This window comes from Rhipicephalus microplus, chromosome X, assembly GCF_043290135.1.
Source record: "Rhipicephalus microplus isolate Deutch F79 chromosome X, USDA_Rmic, whole genome shotgun sequence".
NCBI lineage: Eukaryota > Metazoa > Arthropoda > Arachnida > Ixodida > Ixodidae > Rhipicephalus > Rhipicephalus microplus.
Genome location: NC_134710.1, coordinates 166476431 through 166500730, shown reverse-complemented (window position 1 = coordinate 166500730; position 24300 = coordinate 166476431). Strand labels below are relative to the sequence as shown.

The window sequence follows — 24300 nt, the reverse complement described above, 5'->3', positions numbered from 1 at the left end:
TGCAAACTACTTGATTGGAAGGAAATAGGGACAAACATGACTGAGAATTATCTCAGCAATCTGAGGTTTGCAAATGGCATTGCGCTCTTCAATAATATTGGCCGAGAATCAAAAATGTAACTAAACTTTAAGCGAGAAAGTTTCAAGTTGTGGCAAAATAAAGATGCTGAACAAAAAAAAACACTCAAGAGTCTGTTGCTTGAGAACAAAAAAAATCTAAATTGCGAACGAGCGTTTAAAATATATATGCACTGGTATATATATCTAGATCATGTAGTGACAGAGGAGTTTATATACTGTATATATACTACATTTGGCTATTTTCTTTGTGGGAAGAGCGGTGGCCGGCTAAAATTCTGCAGGCCAGGCCTCTATGCACTAGACTTCCTGACTTCAGGATGCAGCCCAAGCTTCTTGGAAAAAAGCCTACCACAGAGACCACTCCTACCGGGAGATGTGGTTCGTGTGAAAGGCCAGGCTTGGTCTCAAAATGCTAAGGTATTGCGGTAGTAAGCTCGAAGTCCTAGCACTTCGCAATGGGGGAGAGCAGAACGCTGTGGCGTGACTGTGAACAGTTGCTGGTGATCTCGGAGCTATTTGCGTATGCCAGTTAGTGACAAAGACTCTGAGCTCGAAGATGATGTCGAAGAAGAGCCTCCACATAAGATTCCGCATCGTGCCGCGCCGCGGTGGTCTAGTGGCTAAGGTACTCGGCTGCTGACCCGCAGGTCACGGGTTCAAATCCCGGATGCGGCGGCTGCATTTCCGATGGAGGCGGAAATGTTGTAGACCCGTGTGCTCAGATTTGGGTGCACGTTAAAGAACTCCAGGTGGTCGAAATTTCCGGAGCCTTCCACTACGGCGTCTCTCATAATCTTATGGTGATTTTGGGACGTTAAACCCCACAGATCAATCATCAATCAAGATTCCGCCTCGCGTGACTTCGCCGGCATCTAGTATATTCTCGTGCCTTAGGACTGAACGAAAACGTTTAGCATGTGGACACAACTTCGAACTAAATGTCTAGCAGCCTATTCCTGAGGAATATTGTTGAGTTTATACTTTTCTTATCACAATATACCTCTTTTTGATGCCTTCTTAACAACAACAACAACAAAAAAAGATGGGGGATGTGTCCTGTTGTGTATCACTCGTGATGCAGTGCGCACCGACTGGGTATCACTAATATAAGAGATGTCAATAAACTTGGCAAGACATCCCTGCTTCTTCTTTCATCGGTGGCCGTTCAGTCTTTGATCAGAATACCTGTGGTTGATACACAAGTAAGCTGTGACCTAAAGTAACCTGAAGTGCGTACAGTTGCATTGATGTGAAAAGTATGCGGGAACAGACTAACAAGTACACAATATTAACTGGTATTTATTAAGAGGAGCACTTCCAGCCTGCCGTCCCCATAGAGAGGCAGAGGTTTGTTTGCAAAAGCTTTTTTTTTTGTTTTGCTGTACCAGGCATCTATAGAAAGGTATACTACAGATGATATTTTACAAAACCTCTCATTAAAATATTACACCCCTCTGCCTTCAAATAGACATGGGCTGATTAAAAAGAGGAAAGAAGAAGTGATGTCAGCTAAACGAAGTTCGGAAGCCAGGCCCGTAGAAAGGAATTTTTTCGGGAAGGGGGTGGTGGCCAGCTGTTGAAGACCTTCTAAGACCTTGTAAAACACATATTTTTATTAATTGTCTTCCTCGGTAAAAGACCCCTTTTGATCCGAACCAGGGGGTGGCCCCTAGGGCAACACTCTGGATACGGGCCAGTTGGAAGCGATTTATGGTCTCAGTTATTCGATTTTGAATATAATGCCGTGTACAAGACGGAAACGAAGATGGCTCATTCGTTATGCCGTGGGTCCTCATGCCATTAGGTCTGTTTCTTCATAGTTCAACTTCCGGATCCCTTCGAGATTTCAGTATTCACAATGTTTCCGATGCACGCCTTGGCAGCTGTGAGCAGAGACACACCAGCTGCGGAGACAGATCTCCCTTAGAATTTAACGGTGAGTTCCAAGCCATCAAGACACCCGGTGAACTCCTGAACACTTCTAATGATACTTTTTAAAGGACGCAAGCATTCCACGTTAGGAGGGCTTCAAGTGACTCGGAGCACCACCTCCTGACGCCGCACAAAGGCGCCTACCCTCACGCAAGCCACTTTATCACGCCGTCTACGAGCAGCAGCCGCCGGCCCACACGCGGCACGCAGCGGCCTGCGAACTCGGGCCCCGCGGCGGCCATCCTTCAAAGAGCAGCCACCGGTGCTTTGGGTGTTAGCCGTATAACGTGTATACGAGTAGGTGGAGCGGGCAAGGCGGTGCAACCCGTGCTCGCGGGTGCGCGGCCCCGTGCGCTGTGCAACGCGCCCGCGCTGCCATCGCTCACCTCCGGCACCTCGCCTTTCAACGCCTGCAGCACTGTCTGCACAAATTGATGATAAGGAGTTCACCGGAGGAGGGGAAGGCCTCGTCCGGCGCTCGCGTGAACCGCCCAAAAGGGGTTAGCCAGCGATAAACACCACCCCGCGCAGTTGCACACGCCCGTGAAGGTTGCCTCATATATGGAGCGCCGAAGTGCAACTTCGGTCGCGCCTCTGCCTTACTTCATCCTCTTTTGTTCGCTTTTCCTGGCGAGAAGAGAACGCGTGAGGGACTGCTTCGCCTTTTGCAGGTGCCAGTACCTTCTGTTCGTCTAGCGACGCGCTGAAGAATAATGACTCAAGGCTCCCAACGAGTGCGCGCGGCGTATGGAAAAAGGTGTGCGTGAGGATATCGTGAAGTGGTGAACTTCTTCCAGGTAAATGGGGAAGAAACAAAAATTTCGAGACACGCGACTTAATTTGAGAGCACGGCACAATTACGTCTTCAAAGCGGTAATATTCTGCTATTGGGTACAGCTAGGAAACTTGGTAGAGCTGAAGTAAATAGAATCAACTGACAATCTTTGTGTTATTGTTGCTCGACTGTTTTTTTTTTTTTGCCTACATCGGCACGTAAGCGTCTTTACTGCACAAGAATGAATATTCAAAGTTGCACTTCTTGATTAGTTGATTTATCTAGAAGTAGTCGATATGCTGACTTCTATATTACCTGAGGTGTAACCTTTGTGAATAGGCTGTCTATGCAACTCAGCACAAGGTTCACAATTTGAGGGCGGTATCGAAGTTGAATAATCTTAGCGGAGACCTAAGTTAATTCCCGTGGATGCTTCCTCGCTTTCCTGATTGATGTGCTCTCCACCAGTGTGGAGGAATGGAGTGATCGGTGCAACGAAGACAAGAAAAGAGGGAGTCTCTAGTTATATGACAATGTATGATGTAAGAACTTAGGAAATCACATATTTAAATATCCACTGGCATATAACAATAACTATTGTGTGCTTCTGATGTAATACAGTAAACTGACCACGTGAGCGCGCGTGTGCGTGTGTGCGTGTCCGTGTGCGTGTGTGTTAGCGACGCCTTCAATATATTCCATATTCCCTGCCAACCACCTCTCATCACGAGAACTCTGTTCAAGGGATACGCCATTGTTGGCGCATATATATATATATATATATATATATATATATATATATATATATATATATATATATATATATATATATATATATATATATATATATATATATATACTTCTATTACACGATGTTGATGTTGCTCTTGAGCACTAATTGTTATTTTCTTTCATGGAAAACTTCTACGCACACGTGCCACCACATTTGCAGTGAGGGGCGAAAATGCCGGAACGAAATACGAATTGCTACAGTTTGTATACCACGTAAAAGTGAGCTTTACTTTTACTCACAGCCCACCACGGTGGTGCAGCGGTTACGCTGCTCGGCTGCTGACCCGAAAATCGTGGTTTCGATAGCAGCCATGGTGGTCACATTTAGATGCAGGCGAAATGCTGGAGGCCCATGCAATGTAGGTTTTTAGAGCACGCTAAAGAACAACAGATGGTCGAAATTGCCGGAGAAATCCGCTATGACATACCTCGTCATTATATCATGGTTTTGGCCCGTAAAACCGAACAAAAAGCATTTACTTCTTCTCACGGTCATATGTATAACAACGTGCGAGTGCTCTAACATAAAACTACCTCAGAAAGCTATATCTATCGCGAGACACTTGCATACACTGCCCCGATTTGGCTTGTGTGGGTTACTTTCGTGGTCACTACATATTGTTGGCGTGCGCGAATACTGAAATTTTCTAATCCGAAGAAGAGAAGTCAGCATCTGTCTTGGAATTTCCATTTCAATACCTAATATTCATCATCAATATCTTTTCCTAAGTCCTCTGCAGGAGGAAGGCCTTTCCAAACGATGTCCATTCCAATCTGTCCAGTATGTACTGATGCCAATTTATGCCTGAAAGTTTCTTAATTTCACAAGTCTATCGGAAGCTTTCCCGTCCTAGGCCGAGAGGGAATCGTAAAAAAATTGAAAAATGAGAAGTGAGAACAGCTTTCATTACTTTCTTAGCCCAAATCATTAAAACTGAATGCGATTGAGCTGCAGAACACCGAAGACACTTTTGTTAATGCACTAATGGTGAATTATCAAGCAGAAAAACTTACTTGACATGTTCACAAGTTGAACACAATTTATGCGCTGCAAAAACCCCTGTAAAAATGTTAAAAACCCTCTCTTTCACATATTCTGATGTGCACACGTTGCACTTTTTTTAAGCATCTAAAAATGGTATTTGTTAAAAACCCTCTCTTTCACATATTGTGATGTGCACACATTGCACTTTTTTTAAGCATCTAAAAATGGTATTTAGGTAACATTATTTACGGTCATCTTACTGCATCTATTTATGGAACACGTAATGAACAGCACAGTAAGTACGGCACACATGTGGTATAGTGCTTTGGTAAATAAGAAGCCGCCTGTTTCACATACAAAACAAAAACATCGCATGGAGGCAACGAGTGTGTCGTACGCATTTGTCAGTGATTACAGTAATACATTACTGCCAGGGACACAGCCTAAGATGCCCTGAACGGTGGCATGCAGTAACCGCGAAGCACAACATGCACAATAACGCGCATGCTATAACAAAGTGTCGCTTTAAAAAATAAGAGTGTGTAGCATTCGTAAGTCGATTGTCACTTCTTCGTATAAGCCGCTACTTACTTATTCAGTAATTCGAATTTATGCGCATTATCAGCCATGACCGAAAATTTGGAAGGCATGAACATTCATTGTTCAAATCAAATATGCTTTGCATAAAAATATTGAAGTTATATTAGAAATTTGGTACATTCGCACACCTCTTAAGTTATGTAGTTAGGATGATGGTAGTAGGTAGAGCCGTGCCAGCAGGTAGCATTACCTCCGAAACCGATATGGGACGCAACCTTGCCGGAACAACTTGGCGTTAACTGGTTGACCTGTTAGAAGCTGATGTGTTTGGTGTTAACAGGTTTGGCTTTTCGCCTTCCCCGTTCAAAATGCACACAAAACAGGAGTTTTTTGTTCTTCCACCTCCAACTCTGCCATGTGGGCTTCCATTCACTATACATTATAATAAGCGATTTTCACTTTTTTATTGTCACGGCTAATCCTTTCTACAATATTCATGCTTTACATAAAACAAGGGACCGCAATTTATATGCATTCTGAAGCTCCAGGTTTGTGGCCAATAGCTCCTTTGGAGGCGGTCTGTACAAATGTACAAATCCAATTTGGAGAAATGTCACCCACAGCATGTTTTTTAAAACGACCTGAAACTCAGTTTGCACATTTGTGCAGGCTTCCTGAGTGGACAAACAGTAGTCATTTAACTTCATTGCGCTGCATATTGCTGCAGATGATCCCTTTGCCGGAGACACTCCAGTGTTCAACGATCGTTCAATCGCGTGCGTTTCACAACCAACATAACAATTTTTTTATTTGTTCTAAATGAGTGCAACCTAAAATCAAAGTGGGCATGCATTTTGGGCCTAATATTTTATTTCTTATACTAGTATTGAAGGTAACTAATTACGGAGTCATTAAATATTTTACACATGCTGATTAACGATAATTACTTAAACTCGCAGAAAACAACACATTACTTCATTTTCTTGTAGTGTAACATTGAGTGCCTTGGAATCATGCCATGCAAATGTTACGCCTTTCCAGACAGGGCATCATGATTCGCGCCCGAAGGAGGTAGAGTTACCAGTATACCGATTGATCACTGGCAATAGCGACCCAGCACTTTTCAGCCTTCGCTTTCTCACGTGTCGCTTGTATCGAGAACCTCGCGATACTTGTAATGAATGGCACCCAGCTCAACTATGCTTTATTGCTCGAAGCTGAGAGGCCTAGTACGTAAGTGAAGAAGATGCCAAATCAGATCAGTTGTTTTTGGTATCGACATGTTGCGAGATGACAAGAAACGTTGCCGATATAAGCCTCTGAAACCGTCTAACGGAGTAAAATATAACCAGCAAACCATACAGAGTTACATTAGGCCGTAACGTTTAAGTGCAGGGATATTATTCCCCCCTTTTGTCCCCTTCATGTTCATCACAAGTGAGGTGATGCACCAAATATACGCACCTTTTTACAATTTTATCGCGAATAATAGTTAAAAAACGACTAATATAAGATCGATTGACATTGACATTTCAATAGAACGGATTAAAACAAATTCAGTCTGCCACAAAGGTTGTCACCTTGGTTTTAGTCGAGCCTTATCATTATACCAATCTATATAGCCAATCCATGAAGCAAGAATTCTTGCAGCTTCTATTCCACAGTAGACGAAACTTTTGAACCCAAGAGTGCAGCCTTCTGATAGCGTCTTTTGAATGGGGATTTACCTACTAGTTTACCAGAAAACGTAAATTTGTCTGATAATGCAAATTTTAACTAAAACATTCAAGCGGTTAAGTCTTATTTAGGTGAACAAATGAATAAAAGGAGCGACACATGCTATAACTCTGTAATGGTCAGTCATTTACTTGTTTGATGCTTTCTTTTAGCACTATTGTTAGTGTTTCATCACAAACAACGTTGGGCGTCTATCATTCGTCGTCTGCTGGGCGGTCGTGATGGTCGATTTGCTTGAATGCAATAAAGTGTTGGCTCTTTCTAACCACTGCCTCAGCGTTCGCCGCCCGTGAGAGCGAACGCACTACACAACCATTCACCAGCCTGCCCGTGTATATAGACACGGGGTGGCAGATGAATAGGAGAGGAGAGAGAGGAAAGGAGACGGGCATGCGCAGTAACTTCTAGTTCACACTGAAGCATCCGCTTTCTACAGCGAAATAAATCTCTTGCCGCCGAAACGCAGCGTCGTTCGACGCGCCTCGCGCCGCCGCATATGCCATCTACCATGTGGCGAACGCGGCATGGATGCCTTGTCACCCGGTTGTTGTCGCGGCTCGCAAGTACCACTATAGTGGCGTATACGCTATCGGGGATCTAAACCTGGATCATTCTCGTACGCAGGAGGCAAGAAGAAGCAGTACTGCTTACTTTGCTTGCAAGTCGCTGTATTGTAATGCAAGAAGAGCAGAAAAAAAACCGGCAACGCCAGGCGCGTTGGTGGGTTCGCCTTGCTTTGCTAGACGGCGACATGCTCGGTCACCTCTTCCACGAAATAAGGACGTGAAGTAGGCACAGAGTGGGTTCAACTCCCGTTGGTTACAACATTCAGTTACACGCACTGCGACATGACAAGTGAGTAGGGCTTGGCTGACACGTTTCCAGATTCCTTGACTAGCACTTCTATTGGTCCTGGCGACCGATTCGGCGGAAGACGCCGCAAAAATCGGTCCGAGAGTTATCGGTGCTCAGAGGGCCCTTTCGGCGGATCTCGCTGCCACCGAACCGGATTCGGTGCACTTTCGGCAACCGCAATGTTCAGTGTGAACGCGCTCTAAGGGTGGTCATGCCACACACTGGACTGAACACTACTCTAAGATGCTTTGCATCTAAAACAAAAAGAAAACACATTTTGCCTGTTTATTTTAATTTTTTTTAATCTAGTAAAATTCTGCCCTGTATATCTGCATCGCATGAAGTTTGACCCAGTTGAGAGAGCCACTTCATCACCCCCTAGAATATACCGCATCGAAACTCACCAACATGCTCACATAACTGAGGTATAGAGACAGCATTTAATGTGAGGTAACTTAATTACATTCCTCACGAAAGAGATACGCATGATGAACCAAGAAAAGTAATGTTAATCCGGAGCATGGACGACTTCGTTTTATAACGTACGTTTTTACATTAATGTTTCGATGAATAGTCGCCTTCACACGATCACCGTTATTTTCCAGGTGATGAAAATTTCTGTCAACTCATAGTAAGGCAAGGCTTCTTATTTTCACACGCATGTATATCAACAAGAAAAAAAATTTCAGGTATATAAAAGTTTACCCTAACTTTTTTGGTTTAACGTGCAAAAACTACAATATCATTGCAAAAAACGTCATAGTAGGGGATTCTGAATTGATTTTGACCACCTAAAAGGAAGACATTAGCCCGTCCAGGATAACAGGTTCGCTACCTTACTTGTGGGAACTGAATGGGGCAGATTACCAGCGGGAAAGGAAAGAGAAAAAAGACAGCGAATCACGCAGTACACGCACAAACACGCTGTCAGTCCCAATCCATCTCTCTTGCGTGGAACGCGACTTCATCGTAACGGCCACTTGTTCAAGTCCATTTTCACAAAAACCTGAGTAGCTCATTGGTCGCCTTAAATGTCGTTAGGCTCTGATGTCCAAGAATAGGTTGAACAGACACGTGTCCGCTCTCAAAGTGGCGCTAGAACGTATGCCAGTGATTGTCTCTGAACAGGATAAACTGGACAGTCACACAGGATGTGACATAGCGTCTTCTCAGAACGACATGCATCGCAGAACGCGTTGTCGGCCATTATAATGTGGAAAAAATAAGATTTTTTGAATGTCACACGTATACCCATAATTGATAAAGCAGTGGGGCCACTCTTCGGTGGAGTCCAGTTGGCATATATAGAGTTGCATCAAAGAACACAGGACGTGTTGATGAGTGGTCTGGTTAGTCTCGCTGCTTGGTGGGCAGACAGCAAAGAGAGAGCGTGATCTCCTGTGAAAGACCTCAAAGAACGCTGGCAGCGTCAAACTTTAAAAGTCATATTGTATCTTGCTTGACCACCTAAAAAGCCTTACGGTCAACCTGAATTTAAGCATACCTTGGCAGTTAAGCTACCACGGTGACAGATAGAAAGCGAGAGAAAAAAAAGGACCAAAGAAAGGCAGAGAGGTTTACGTATAGGTTCCGCCCAGAGAAAATTAATTGTTTCAGCGTACGTTAAAACTCCACGTTTGATAACGCAAATGGTGAATCAGTCCGGTATTCTTGAGAAAACAAAACAAGGCTTTCGTCGCCTTCGGGAACAGTTATGGGTGGTCCCATGTACCCAATATCTTCTTGACTAGTCCACAGTGAAAGCACTTCCATCCAGGTGATTTGAGCAGTAAGCAGGGGAAGCCTCTCGTTTGCGTCAGTCAGACATTACCGCAAAAGGTGCTCGATAGTTTCATTGATGTGGTTGCACTCGACAATGGTGACAGAATTTGACTGGTCAACAGTGGGCAACGTTACACCAAATGGAAAGTCGCACTGTTGCAAAGTTGCCTGGAGAGACATTGCTCGCTCGAGGACTGTTAAATATTGGTGTAAGGTTGTTTTAGAACAAATGTACGCTCAAAGTTTTTAAACACTGGAAAGAAGCAGCAAATATGAAAAGAACAATTTAAGTAAAGGTTTGTGAGAGAATCACCTAATGAGTGTGTTTAGAATACCATGCTCTTCTAGAGTTTTGCTTGCACATGTCGAACTGACGACAACCTTACGCGAAGAGAAAAGAGGGAGGTCAGTTCTCTTTTGTTCTGGTAAGCTTCTCGTCGGTTCAGACAAGTGGATATGGCCCTCTGTCTCGCTATCCAAAGTCATCCCTTAAGTATTCGCTGAATAGTATACGGGAGACTCGTGCCGCGTTGATTATTTCCTTTGGCTTGTGAAAAAAATATATATGGGTGCCTAATTTGCAGGTGATAGGAGTAAGATACGTACATGTAGAGAGTTGAGCGAAGTAAGGCATTAGAGCGCAGGTTTTCGTTTTTCCGGGGAACTATAGCTGAAGTGACGAACGAATCGAGTTCGCCCAAGCTGGAGCTTTTGTTTGCGGCCCTGCACACGCGTACGCGCAAATGACGAAGTCCTTAATTGTATTATAATGCTGTTCTCGGGCGCTGTTAGCAGTTAGTTCCATGACAGGGCCAGGAAACAGATGTGACCTGCAGGAGGGTACGACTAAACTTTTTGTTTTCTCTGTTTTCTTGCGCTTTCAGTTAGTCAGACATTAGAAGTGTATTTTGTACGTCATTCACTGGGTCCCTCCGCTTCAAAAACCGTGTGCTTATATGGGGAAGATCAGGGGAGGAAAAAAAGATAAACAGGAAATTGAACAGCTGCACTGCAAACTTGTGTCTTTTGTAAGGTATTATGTTTAATGCAGAAAACTTTGCTTCCTAGATGTTTCACCGTCTCTCCGGAGAGTCATCCATCAAACCTGAAGAAAAAAAAAGACCACGCGACAGGAGGGGAGCTCTTCGTGCACGGTATGAAAGAAACAGAATTGCCTTACAGAAGCGCACACATTGCTGGCAATTTTTGCCTTCATCCTTATTTCTGTCTGCCGGAAAGTGGAGGGCTTCTTGTTGGGTATTTATTATTGATCTTTCTAGAAGCCAGGTTCTGTTTGGCGACAAACGCGACTTTCACTTCAATTAGGCGAGGCGGCGCTTTTTCGCGAATTTTCCCTAGTGTTTTAAAATGCTGATAGGAGGTCAAAAGCTCATACAGTGCTTTCTAGAATGGACCTTCGAGCCTTGCAGGCGAAGAGAGCAACTTATCAGCCACGAACAAAGCTGAGATGGATACTTCCGCCATAGTCTATGAATACAACTGAGTCTTTCGTTCTTTCGTGGGCCGTTTCAAGAACATTGCAAGAATGTAGTTAAGGCTTAGGGGCGCCGAACTCTGAAGAAAATCTTTAATTTTTGGTGCCTACATAAACTTGTTTGGAACATTGCGCATGCTTTTTTTTACCTGGCTCGATATTTCAACATAGACTAGGTCAGAGTTTCTAAAACTAAGGCGCCACCTAATAAACCTCATGACTAAACTCGCAAGCTATGTCTTGCTATCCCTAATGTAAACGAATTGTTTTCTAACACATCAGTTCAACTAGCGGCGCTCAGTTTATCGTTTTCGCCCCGCAACATTCATTTCTACCATTGAAACATCCGAAGTATTTACCACAAGTCTCAGCTCTCGATTCACATTTTTTCTCTATTATGTGTAAGTACACTTGAATTAAAAATGTCTTGTTTCCATCGACTATTTGAAGACGATCGCGTCTAGTGCATTGCCGATGTCCAGCAGTGAAGATCAGGTTATCCGCTTGTGCAACAGCATTTGAAGCAGTTAAAAAAATGGTGATCCTTGGAGCTAAAGTCACCGTGTCAAGGACTAAATGCATGCCTATATAAATGAAAAAGATTTCGGCCCTTTAAATAATCATTCACTTCAGCATACGTACCAAGGCTCGAACCATGCATACCAGAAATGCCAGAGTATACTTAGAGCGACAAAATAAACATTTCAAAACAAAATATATTTTAAAACTTGGTTCTTCAAGATGAATGCCTCAATATTTCAAATCCAATGGCTATGTTAGGAGAATATTTTCCAGTCCCCCAAATCTTGTGCACAATACCTTCAATCTTACGAAGAGTAAGAAATACATTTTGTGAAAATTTGCCCAGAAATCTAATAGAAATCACGCAGCCAGATTGATCGCCCAAGAATATGAAAAGAACAACAGTGTCAGTGGCCATTATTTTATGAAACTACAGCACTTAGCTGTTACACGAAACATATCGTAACTTTGTTTCATTTACGAGGTACATTACTTTGTCACCTACGTGACTCTATATTAATGCCATCCACATCTCGTTGCTTATTACACTCAATTATTTTCCATGTCTTCATGGCCAAGAACAGTGGGTTTACGAATAAATCTTAATCATTGGCATAGAAGAGTATAGAACATTCATTCAGAGCACGCTGGCTTTTGAAATGAAGAGTGTTCTAAATATTGACAACCTCTTCATTAGTATTGTGTAAAATATCCTTTAACTTTCTTTGAATTCACGATTTATTCTATACTCTTGAGTGAACTACCTTATATAAAACTACTGTTGTAACGTTGTCGTTTTGGTATTCGCTTGCACTCATTGTTAGAGTTTTTCAATGTCATTGATACTTTTAGAAAAATGAACGATCGCTTATGTTTTCCGTTAGTCCACGCACCTTACGCACTGTCTCTGTAGAGGACCTAAACGGTAAAATAAGTGATGTAATAATGAAATATAATGATGCCTTTTAGTCCGTGCCTTAAAGAAACTAAGTTTCTTCAGTTGTTTATCGTTTCAATAAATGCACATGCAAAGTATTCATACTAAGCATTCTCACAGCATTTATTCTTGCTTTTTGTAGTGGATACAAAACAGAATTAACCTACCTCTCTACAACTAACAAAAATGCTATCGATAATCTTGCAATGAGCCTAATTATTAACCCATAGAGCTTCATGACGGCTTAAGCTCTCTAGCTTTTAAATGCCAACACGTCACCAATACCATTGCAGGAAATCGTACAGCACAACTTTCCTTTTTCAGCGGTTTTCTCTTATCGCTTTTCAAATGGGTTGCGACAGTCAGTGACATCCTAAGAATAAAAAGTGAAATGTTCCACTGTAAGCCTGCAAAATGCACGTACCATTGCAGTCAGTCTTTTCTGTGACGTGAAGGGTCAAAAGAAGCAATAAAAATGGAACATCGAGTCGTTTACTATGAAAATATCAAGGCGAGGCACCGCTGAACCAGCAGCCGTCATCCGGATTTTCTCGTCATCTTTGTGTCTTCCAAAAAAGGTATTTCTTACTATTGTTAGTCGCACGTTACTTTAGCGTCACTCTGCCCGGACGTCTTTCCATGCAGCAGAAGCTAGTGATTCTACCGCTTTTGAAATATAGCGCAGCGGCAGGGATTCATATAGTGTTTACCGCCGACCATATCTTGAGTTTCATTTTTTAGGCAGTCGTCTGCAATGAAAGGTTTCGGCAGCGGCAAGTTGCTACGTGGCATGTGCTTATTCCATCACCCCGATGCACTACGCATATGGCTCGAGTATCACCAGACTCGCCAATTTTTTGTGAAGTGCTTGCTTTTGCAGTGCAAAAGCGCGCAACAATAGAAAAACAAACACCGTGTGGCCTTGTGGGTGGAGTGTACATTTTATTCTTAGGTTGCAACCGACTATAAAAACAATGCGGCCATGTTTACATTGCTGCTTTCACAAGTTTTTGAACGTGCCTATATGGCTATAGAAAAATATAATGTGCGAGGTTTCACGTGCTCAAACCATGCTATTATTTTGAGGCATTCCGTAGAGGGACACCGGATTTACTTTGAACGCTTGCTGCTTGGTTCTGAACATGAGTACCTTAGAATTCTGCAAATCCCGTGCCTTGAGGAGATAGTTTTATGCCAAGTATAGCCGATGGTTAGCTCTATGCTGCATTTTTTTTTGTCTTTGAGCCGAGTGTGAAGTGGTGGACTTATTTATTTTTGCGAGTGTGGTATTTGCGTGCTGATCGTACGTTTACCAAGCACGTAGTGATAATACTTATAATTGTTAGGGTTTAACGTCCCGAAACCACGATACCGTTATTAGAGACAACATAGTGGAAGCTCCAGAGATTTCGACTCATTTGGGGTTCTTTAACATGCATCTAAGTTCAAGTACACGGGTATCAAGCATTACCACCTCCATAAAAAATGCGGCCGCTGCAGCGGCAGTTCGTTTCCGCGAGTTGTGGGTCAGCAGCTGAGCACCATCACCACTAGACCACCGCTGCGGGTCAAGCAGCTAAACAACACTGGTGTTGTAAGGTTAACCTATGGGCTCACATAACGTCAGCACTCTCGCTAGGGCACACATATCACTATTATCGAAGCAAAGTGCACTTTACAGTGCGATGATATGAATATAATGCGTAATATTCGTTATTGCATTTTTCTGGGGTCGAGCAGCGTCTGAATGTAACATCTTGAATCAAATATGTAAATGCAAATGTAATGCCTATTAGACAGTTATGCAAGCACTGCCAACACTTCAACCATGTACGTTAACCTGACAGCATGCTTCTATTGTGTAGTGCGCCATCCATTTCTCAAATCTGAATGGGTGAGCGTAGAGCGCCGAGTCAATAAGTGCGAATTCCAAGCATCCTGATGTCCGGTTCCCAGAAATTCAGCTGTACCGGTATATTTATCACGTGCATGCACGTATTCTCGCTCGTTTCTCCTGCGTGCTTCGTTACACGGCGCTGACTGACTGGGGGGTAGACGCTCGCGGGTTCAGGTTAAACAAAAGGGTGGCTGTACACATGTCGTGTTCATTGCTTTGCCATAAGATTATATAGCCAGCACCACAACCAGACTTGAGGTTGCACAGACATGACGTCTGGATAAGGTGTTTTCTGAAAGCACTTTTATAAAACTATAGCAAAGCTCTGTGAGAAAATACCTGAATACCACGTAGGATGCTTGGGTTCGATTCCTGTCGAGATCCTAATTTTCTGCTTTTCCACCCGTCCGGTGAACGCTGGCGATGTGGGTTTTTCTTTACGCTTTCTCATTCAAATTTCCAATAGCTGTTTTCGTCGTTCCTCGGTATATAGTTATGAGAGCTGTCAATCACCTGTCGGGCATACCCGTAGACTATTACTTCCCATGGTAAACAGCTGTGTACCACAGCCATTTGGAGGAAAATATTTGAGACGTGCGCGACAGGATATTCACGTTATTCAGCCATTATCATCAAATCACCTTAACCTCTCATGCTAATTTTGGTTTGCACCAAGCCAACGAGGTGGATCCGAGAGCAGCTAGGTAGATTGATACGTTTAAAATGCCTGCCGTTCGCTCAGAAGTGCTCTCGGCTGGAGAAATGGACACTCTCGGCTGGATTTTGCCGCCGGCGTCCACGTCGACGTGGGTGTCCACCCCATTCACCGTTCTATCTACTTATATTAAAACGCAAGAAAAGACAATATGCCAGAAAAGGACTCCAGCGCGCGGAATCGCACCACCGACCTCTGAATTGCGAGAGCGAGGCATTAGCCACTGAGCCACGAATGAGCCCCTCCTTGAATGTTCAAAGGGCGTGCTATTTATATCTACCACTTCCCTCTGGCAATGGGTATCTCGGGGGAAATACTATCGTGTTTGCAGCATTACCAACGCAATGGCGCAATGAGCGCGCGCGTCTCCAGTTTGTCACGACAAGGCGGCGCGAGTTTTTCATATCCCACGCGTACTTTGCCCTGTGGAAAGGAGCACTCTCGCGTGTGCTCGCTTATCTCGTGGTGGCGACAATCGTATGCCTATGGCTTTTACCGGAACTATTCTGTTCGGGTTCACAATGGTTGCTGCACTCGTAGCACATTCTCCATTTGCGAAAGGGCCTCGTTTTTCAGACACAGTGAAATAACAACTGAGATGCTTATTCGCGTTCATCTGTACTTGTGAGTACGTTTCGTGCGTGATTTGGGCGTGAGGTACGGGGGGACATGTTTTGATCTCTTTGCCATTCTTCCCTTGACCTTCCAATTTGTTGCTATCGCGTTCATTGCTTCACCTTTGAGGCAAAGCTGTGACAATTTTCACTTTATTTCCTCTCCGTTAGAAATGAATCCCTTGAACGCACTGTCCTTATGCACAGAAGTCTGTCTTTTTTGTGCACGGCATTATTAGTTCAGCTCACACCTTCTGGTGCACTTTGTTAGCATTTCGAGGAAGTGTTCTGCAAAGCTATGGGATTTTTCTAAGGTTCGCAACGCCATACACTCAAATAAGCTGAGGCATCAAGTCTGGTATAATGCCACCATAGTCGTGAATATATTTGTGAAAATATTTCTTTCGACCGAAATACATTTTTGAATATTTGAGCAATTTTTGAGTTCAGGAATATTTGAACACTGAGTACTGAAATACTTGAAGCAAGCACTAATTAAGTAAAACATTAACCTATACAACATGCAAAAATTGGCCGACCGGTTGGATGCAAACTATCACAAAAAAGTGCTACATAGAGAAAACTACACGAATTCGTACCCTACTACATTAATTGCTTTCAAAAAGTTGTTGAACTTCATAGGTCTAAAAGTCAAACAGCATATAAGTGTTGTGGAAATTATATGAAGGCAGAGTACCTGAACCTTAGTACAGTAAACGACGTGCAACACATAACGTTATGTTGCGGGATCTATACTGCAAGTGTCTTTTTTTTTTCAGACATTGAAAGGCGCTGCTGTACAATCGGCTTAGAATGGCGAAATTTCGGGATTTCTTCGTTCCAATATTGTGCGCAGAGCCTACGTGTTTCTAGCGGCACGCCGAGGAACTTTGATAAAGCGTAACTCCACGCGCTTTCTTCGGACTTGTTAATCATGAGACAAACCGTAAGTTCAATATATATATATATATATATATATATATATATATATATATATATATATATATATATATATATATATATATATATATATATATATATATAGGAGTTCTCAAGCCAATAGCAAATTACTCTGCTGTGCATAAAACAATTTCAAATTTTGCTTATCAATGTATATTATCGGCAGTACATTAGTTATAACGGTGATGAATTATTCGCGTCCGCTCACGTGATTGGCCAGAGTGGTGCTATTCTCACTAGCGGTGCACAACCAAGTCAAGCGATTGTTTTTGAACCTCCACTGGATCCCACCATATATAGTTGCTGCTGTGCATTCGCCTTTATAAATATAACGCATACCACAAAACATTAGTGGTGATAAAACATTTGAATCCCAGTTACGCAGCTGAGGCACTCCTCGTAAACCGGAAAGGGTACGCTTGTTTTTTTTTTTTTTTTCAGAGGTAAGTTATTCCGGAGAAAAGCTTTTAATTTTCCTCGTTTGGAGTAGCTGCAAGGCCAAGTTTCAGTCAAATTTGTACGCTTGGTTGTTCATCCCTCCCCCTTGCCTGCCCGCCATCGCGTGACAAAAGACGGCGGGCGTGTCTCCTCTCCGCTTGAGCTACGATCACCGGCTGTTCACACTTTTTTTCACTCGCACATGGGACATACTACGTGCGCGTTGGTGTTATAAATTTAGATTTTATACAGAACAACACGGCAGTACTGACGCTGACGGCGATGGCGTATACGCGCCTGGAGTGTCCTTATAATTGCCATCGTAGTCGTAAACGACGTAAATGTGTTGATACTGTGTACCGTGCGCCCTCTTAAGTGACAAGCAAATCATTAATAAGTTCGGTTACTTATGCGAAGTGTGCTTGTAAATACCTTGGGCATCATAAAAAACTACACATTTTCCCATTCGCGATCGCACGTATTAAAGAGGGAAAGATGCAGGTAAACATGGTTTATAGATAAAATATGTCATGACGCACAATGTTTTTTTTTACTCAATGCTTTGTATAGTATCCTGATAAAAATACCTTGAGATATTTGTAAAGCTGACTTCCTTATTTGAAGTCACTCGCTCCAAAAATACGACACTGGAATATGCGAGCGAAACACCAAGACCATCGGGGCAGGTAGCAAAATTCGGTAGACACCACGCATTGTGGCAGTCAACTCCATGTGAAGCAGTCGGCGAGTAGCAGCCTTGGTAAGATTTTTTTCTTCGAGCGAAGTGTTCAGGCGTGTTTGTGTAACTTGAATAGCTCATGGTTTGTCGTAACGTCGGCGCTCACGTGAAAGCCAAAGCGTTGCGTTTATCGCGCATAAATGCGCGCTACATTGCTATAATGTGCATATCAGAAATAGCTCTCGTCGGCGTGTTTGCGGAACGTTTGACGAACGCCCACTTTATTTCTTTCGATGCCAGTGCTAACGCGCGTTTCTCAACGACAGTCGTCAGTCTGTTTTAGTTCTATAAGTGGCTGTGTTAACGAAAAGAAGAGAAAAGTGCCGCCGCAAAGAAGAGAAAAGATAGGGGAAAATAAATATAGGACTCATTCGACTCCTCCCCCGACAGGCGCAACGCGTAGCAGACCGAGAAAGCTAAGGCACAAGTGATGCGCACGATCTAACGCGGGCAGAAAGAAGAGTGAGTTTTTCAAACTCACACGGTAAGTCCAGCTGACCCCGATGGTTGCGCCACTTAAGAAGACCAATTTTGAAGTGTCAAGGTTAGGAGGGCCGCAGCACAGTATCGTCGCTCAGGAAAGTCGACTGGGAGCATCGGGATCACAGCACGTTTTGCCGCAAGTAGTGTTCTAATCTTTGTGTTTGTCGAGATGCCGGCAGAGGCCGGCGGCGTCGGGGAAAGGGGTGGTGTCGTCGTCGAACTCATGGAGACGGCGGCAGCAGCCGGCGGATGCGATGGCAGCACGCGGTGTCTGCGTCACCGTCGAGCGCGTGGCAGAGGACGGCTGAGGCGAGGACGAGGGCAACGCCGTCGTCGTGTTCGTGGGGACTACGGGCGCGCTCGTTGCCACTGGTACCGGCCAGCGTATTCCGGAAAGAGCGGCCCTTGATGATCGTCGCACTGCTCCCAGGAGCCATAGCGTGTGCCAAGGCTTAGCAATAGAGAAATATACTATGTTAAGAGTGGCCACTGGAGCCTATTCGCGGCCCAGCAAGAAAGGGTCTGACCAACCAATAGATTGCCTACCCATCGTCGCTTTTACTCCCTTTTTAAGACACATAACAACCTCTTGAGGAGGGCAATTATTGCCCAATTTTGGCATCAATTGTTTGCAAAGACGTAATTTCATTAACTTCTGCGATTTTCTATATCCGCTCTACATCATGCCCCGCGGAGGACATTTAATGCATCACAACAAAAAAACAGGAAAGTATGACTGGAAAGTGTTGTCTTTCTGCATTTATTTTGCACAAAGAGGCACATTCATGTGGTTTAAATGTGCTGTACATGTAATCCTTATGTAATCCACCCCTTATGTAATACCCCCTCGCGGGTCTTTAAGGAAGTAAAATGAAATGAAATGAAATGAAATCCCTTCGAGGAAGCATGGATGAGTGCCCTAGTGACAAAGACACTCGCTTTCGGAGTATGAAAGTACGGGCTCAAATCCCAGCGTTGGAATGAAAAAAAAAATGTTACTTTATTTATGCTTAGGACATTGTCGGGTCTGGCCAACTACTCGTGGCGCTGAAAGCAGCGCAGTAGCTGGGTCGCAGGACCCTACGAGAGTGTCCACTTTTTATATGTTTCTCCAGGCAGCAAGATGGCAAGTTGGGCCAGTTGGATTACGTTCATAATTGAAAGTTGTCCGTCCGATTTTCGGTGCGCTTCAACAAAATTTTCAATTATGTTTCTCTATGGCTTAGCGGCGAGTCACGGTGCCGTCAAATGAGGCCATGATGACCGCGGCCTTGCGGCGGAGCTGCCAGGAAGGGCGTGGCTCGGTTACGGAATGTTTTCCGCGACAGTTTATGCAGCATGGATGTTGTGCTGAGACAGTAGTCCTGATGCGACGCTGTATAAGGGTTAGCGCTGCTTTCGTAACACGTGCTTCTGAACACTTTTCCCCGTAGATGCGATGGTCGTGTTTCCCACTCCGATATCGTACGTCTGTGGGGTGTGTTCCTTCGTGCTCCTTCTTCGTAGCATGAAGCAACGCCGCTGCCACATCACAGCACAGCGCATGAAGTATCGTTGCAGTGACGCTTCCGCACTGGCTGCCCTCATAGCGCCACGAACAGCGTGTGCTATCTTAAAGCACAGTATCTTTTTCCATAGTGAGCGTGAGATCGCCAATATTTTTTATACAAGGAATGAAAGACGCCACCCTGGGTATCTGTACGCAACTGAACAAAAATTGGATCATGTGATTTCTGACGTGAGGCACTCCGTGAGGGGTTCTCTCCCCATGATTGCAAAGCACACGAGAAAGCTAGGCGATAGGTGAGAGCAGGGAGGCTTCGAGGAGAGGGTGGCGAATGGCTGGATAAGGTGCATATGCCTGGCATTGATAAAATATAGGAGGCTTCGGCTTGACTAGAGCTTGCGTAATCATAGGTGTGCACATGTAATGTTTATTACATCAATATAAAAGCGGATAGGCAAAACTGTACTGCACTTGAAGTTTTTCTGACACGACATTTGTATATAGGGTCTTTTAGGGGCGAAGCTCCTTAGGGCGTGGGCTGTGCGTCCCCTGTAGCCTGTATGTAGCCACCTCTAGTTTAGTTCTTGCAGTGTTCACTAGATGGCGGTACCGTCCCCTGTATGTAGCCACCTCTAGTTTAGTTCTTGCAGTGTTCACTAGATGGCGGTACCTTCCCCTGTATGTAGCCACCTCTAGTTTAGTTCTTGCAGTGTTCACTAGATGGCGGTACCGTCTCCTGTATGTAGCCACCTCTCGTTTAGTTCTTGTAGTGTTTACTAGATGGTGGTACTTGTAGCTGATGATGAAAAGATGCAAGATGTTATAAACTAGAAAGCGGTACTTGTAGTTGATGAAAGACGCGAGATCTTATAAAATAGGAATGATGTCACATATGGCGCGTGTCATTGGTTGAAGGCAATCGTTCGATTTAGTGCGGCGACGTACGCTAGGGGGAGCGTTGTAATAAAATCCGTTCGCTGTTGGCGCGCGCTCGGAGTCGCCGGATGGATAAGGCTGCACAGCGGAGAGAGCGCAAGGCGGTAGCAGCGCGCGCTCGCAGACAGAATCCCGATGTGCGAGCGCGCGAGGCAAGGGACATCGCAAGCCATCCATCGTCTAAGAACAAATAAAAGTTGATTTGTGTATATACACACACAGCGTTTCTCACGTCTTTACATGATGATCGATTGGGCGAATTACACGGAAGATTCACAGTTTACCGATGAATCCCTCCGGAGCTTCGCCCATTCATCATCATTCACCCCGTGAATATGCCGTAATTTTTCTGAAGTAGTTCGAAGCAATAGCATAGCTTGATGGTAAAATACGTGTCTGCCAAGCAAGAAGCCTGGGTTCAATTCCGGGTCGAGCAGTTTTTCTTTTAATTTTGCATTCATCGGAATATGATGGTGATGATGGTTGTGATGTTGATGATCATGTGATCTTGCCATTTGTTGAGGGTGTACAAATGAAGGGTGTTCTATAGTGAAGGTGTAAGAAAAAAAAAGGAGGAATGAAAAATTGGCCCCTTATTTGTAGGTTAATCTGCAAATGTCGTCGAAAGACGATAGTCTTGCGTCTGGAGAGAGTGAACAAAACGTTTATTTGATGTTCTGCGCAAGAAAATTGGTGAGTGCCTCTAGCGTGCAGCGGAGGCGAACGAGCGCATCAAGTCACGTCACACGTGAGACATGAACACTATCTCGCAGTTATCTTCGAAAACGAAGCGCGTGGCTCTGAGACGGGCGTGCACGCCCATCTCAGAGATGATAAGGTGTAGAACGCAAGGCGACGGGTAGGTGCCACCACCATGTCGTCTTTGCAAAGCGTTGGAAACACGTGCCTTTGCGTGCAAGCGTTGCATGGTCAGCGCAGCGTGATAAACGCTATGATCCTTAGAATTACTTATGTATTCCTTTTCTAGTGAAACCCGCACATGCAGAATATATACGTGTCGTTTTGGTGCCCCATACATGAGTAATAATTGCTTTTTAATCAACAATTGCACAAGTATGAACGCTGAACCTTGAGCAGCATTGGTGGGCGCTACGGATGGGGTCGGCCGTTTGAGGTATCGTCTGGTGCCGTTTAAAGTACTCGGTCTCGTTACGGGTGGACAAACAGACAAATGTACAGACAGGCAGACCAAAATTTTTGCGTCGAATATCCCCAAGAAAGACCCTCGTCTTTAAAAAAGTATTGAAAATTTCAGTTATAGCCAAAGCGCCTCGCCGGCAGTGCGTTTACTACAACGCGGACTCCTTACGCTGTTGCGTTAATGTTTCCAAAGTATGGGTATATAGCATATATGACTCACGTGGGGCGCTTACCCAAATACCATGGGCCGCAGTATATGTGGGTATGTGTGAGACAGACAGACAGACATGTCGATAGATAGATAGATAGATAGATAGATAGATAGATAGATAGATAGATAGATAGATAGATAGATAGATAGATAGATAGATAGATAGATAGAAATTGTCGCAGTGCCTTCAGCTCACTACGGAATGCTCAGCCTCAACAAAACTTCAGAGATGCAGAAGGGGAGGCGTAGACCACACAGGAATACGTACAAGTATTATTATTTGAAACATGAAGTGAAAAAATATCTTTCATTCACATCAAGGGTTTTGTTCCGGCAGACTTCATGCGTTAGGATAGTATGCGAAGGCTATTGTTCAGTTGTACCCTGGTAAAAGGTTCACGTGCTACGTGACACCAGCTGACAGCGTCATAATTACGAGCAGCGCTGACTAACATTTCTTGCATGCATATAAATACCCAATAAAGTGGACCAGCGGACGACTGCCGCCGTAGCCCAAAAGGCAAAAACAACGGGTGCGTTTGCCGAAGTCTGCAGGTTCGGTCCCTGCCGATGGGAAATCGTCTTTTCGTCCACTATACTTTGTTCGCACGTACAGCCGCGGTGACGTCAGTGTATAGCACGCGAGCAGCCGGCCTTGGTGTGTGGTGCGACACCTTGCGGCCGTTGCGCGTTCTCACGTCACGTGCACAGGAGCATGCACGACCTTACAAACATGCCGGCCTGCTCTGCATGGGTGAGAACGTTAGAAGCTGTGCTTGTTTAACCGAAGACCCGCGCTCGCTCAGGGCGCTTTCGTCATATTTATTTTATAAGACAAAGCACGTTTCGACTGATAACACACGCCTGCATAAACGACGCACTCTTTGTGGCTCATTTCATTTTGTGGCCATCTAGTATTTTTTTCAGGTGGCTGTTGCATTATCATATATTCATATAATCACATGCCTCGAAACAGCTACAACTGAGCGTGCATCCTTGATTCAGGCGCGTTTTATCAGTCGAAACGCACTTCGTGGTAAAGCGACCTGAGGGAGCGCGAATCTTTGGCTGTAAACAACCACACCTTCTATTGTTGTCACCAGTGCAGAGCATGCCTGCATGTCTGTAAGGCCGCGCATGCGCTTGTGCACGCAACGTCACAACTCGCAACAGCCGCAAGGTGCCGCGCCGCAGAGCAAGGCTGGCCGCTCGCGCGCTATACACGTACGTGGTCGCGGCTGTACATCACAATTGCTACAACATACTTAGAACAGTACATTTTATAACCGCTACTCCTTCTTCAGCTGCATTATATGCAGGTTTTCATTAAGGTTGTGTGACAACATATGTAACATCGCGAGGTGTGGATGCTAAGCCTTGCATGCTTCTAAACGTCAGTTTCGAAGCCGGAATGAAGTCATCAGCTGCTGCAAATACTATAGAGAATACGAACATCAATAACGCATTCAAGCCGTTGTATACTTGACTCTGTTTGAATTAATGTTATTCTTCTCGAGAACACTTCAACTGTCTTCTGGTTAAAAAAAACAAATTAAGAAACATTGATTCGGATAGTGTTGGCTGATATGCTGTATTTAGGTGAACGAACCACACATTAGGGGACGATGTCATGCTGAACTTCTAGAATTTCAGATAGCACCTACAAGTTCGGCCGCGTAAGAAAATGGCCTGCACCAACAGCTGAGAGAGTGTCGATACTCCTGCGTTTTGCTTATCTAGTTAATTCTTCACTCATTGTAAAGTAAAATAATGAAGTAAAAATAAACTGGTGACGACGAAGCAGCAGCCCGAGTGCCGCGCCTCCCGATTCTCCGATGGCCAGACCACGCCAGGCGGGGACCGCCGCCACCATCACCTACTCACAATCAAAATCGAGATTCGCCACAGCAACCTCTCCGGCATTTTCGGTGGCGCACAGCTTCACTGCCTCTCAAACACCAACCGCAGCAAATAACTCGACCCGCCCAAGCGTTTCGCGCCGGCGGCTGGGGACTCGAAAGGATGTCTGGGAAGGGAGGGAGACACGACGAGAGGAAAGTAAAAGAGGAAAGAAATCGTGATCAACGAGTGTACGCCGGGCAGAGGGGTTAAAAGCAGGGGTGCGCCTGACTTCGCGAAGCTGCCTCGACCAGCCGCGAGTCGTTCTCGAGAAAAGCGTGTCAGCCACATGACTAGGCGCCGCCAC

General features: G+C 44.5%; 1 protein-coding gene across 6 annotated transcripts in view; it reads right to left on the bottom strand.

Moving 5' to 3' along the window:
• The window catches only part of LOC119176937 (cell adhesion molecule Dscam1), a 640641-nt gene that overhangs the window by 600993 nt on the left and 15348 nt on the right, over window positions 1-24300 (bottom strand). For 4 of the 6 annotated variants that reach the window (XM_075878149.1, XM_075878150.1, XM_075878153.1 and 1 more), the window contains exon 1: window positions 18278-18798. The exons of 1 other annotated variant lie outside the window; for it this stretch is intronic. The gene's annotated coding sequence lies outside the window, so the exon portion shown is untranslated. Of the gene's footprint in view, window positions 1-18277; window positions 18799-24300 lie in introns of those variants that run through there. One more of the 6 variants, XM_075878152.1, reaches the window with a different exon arrangement.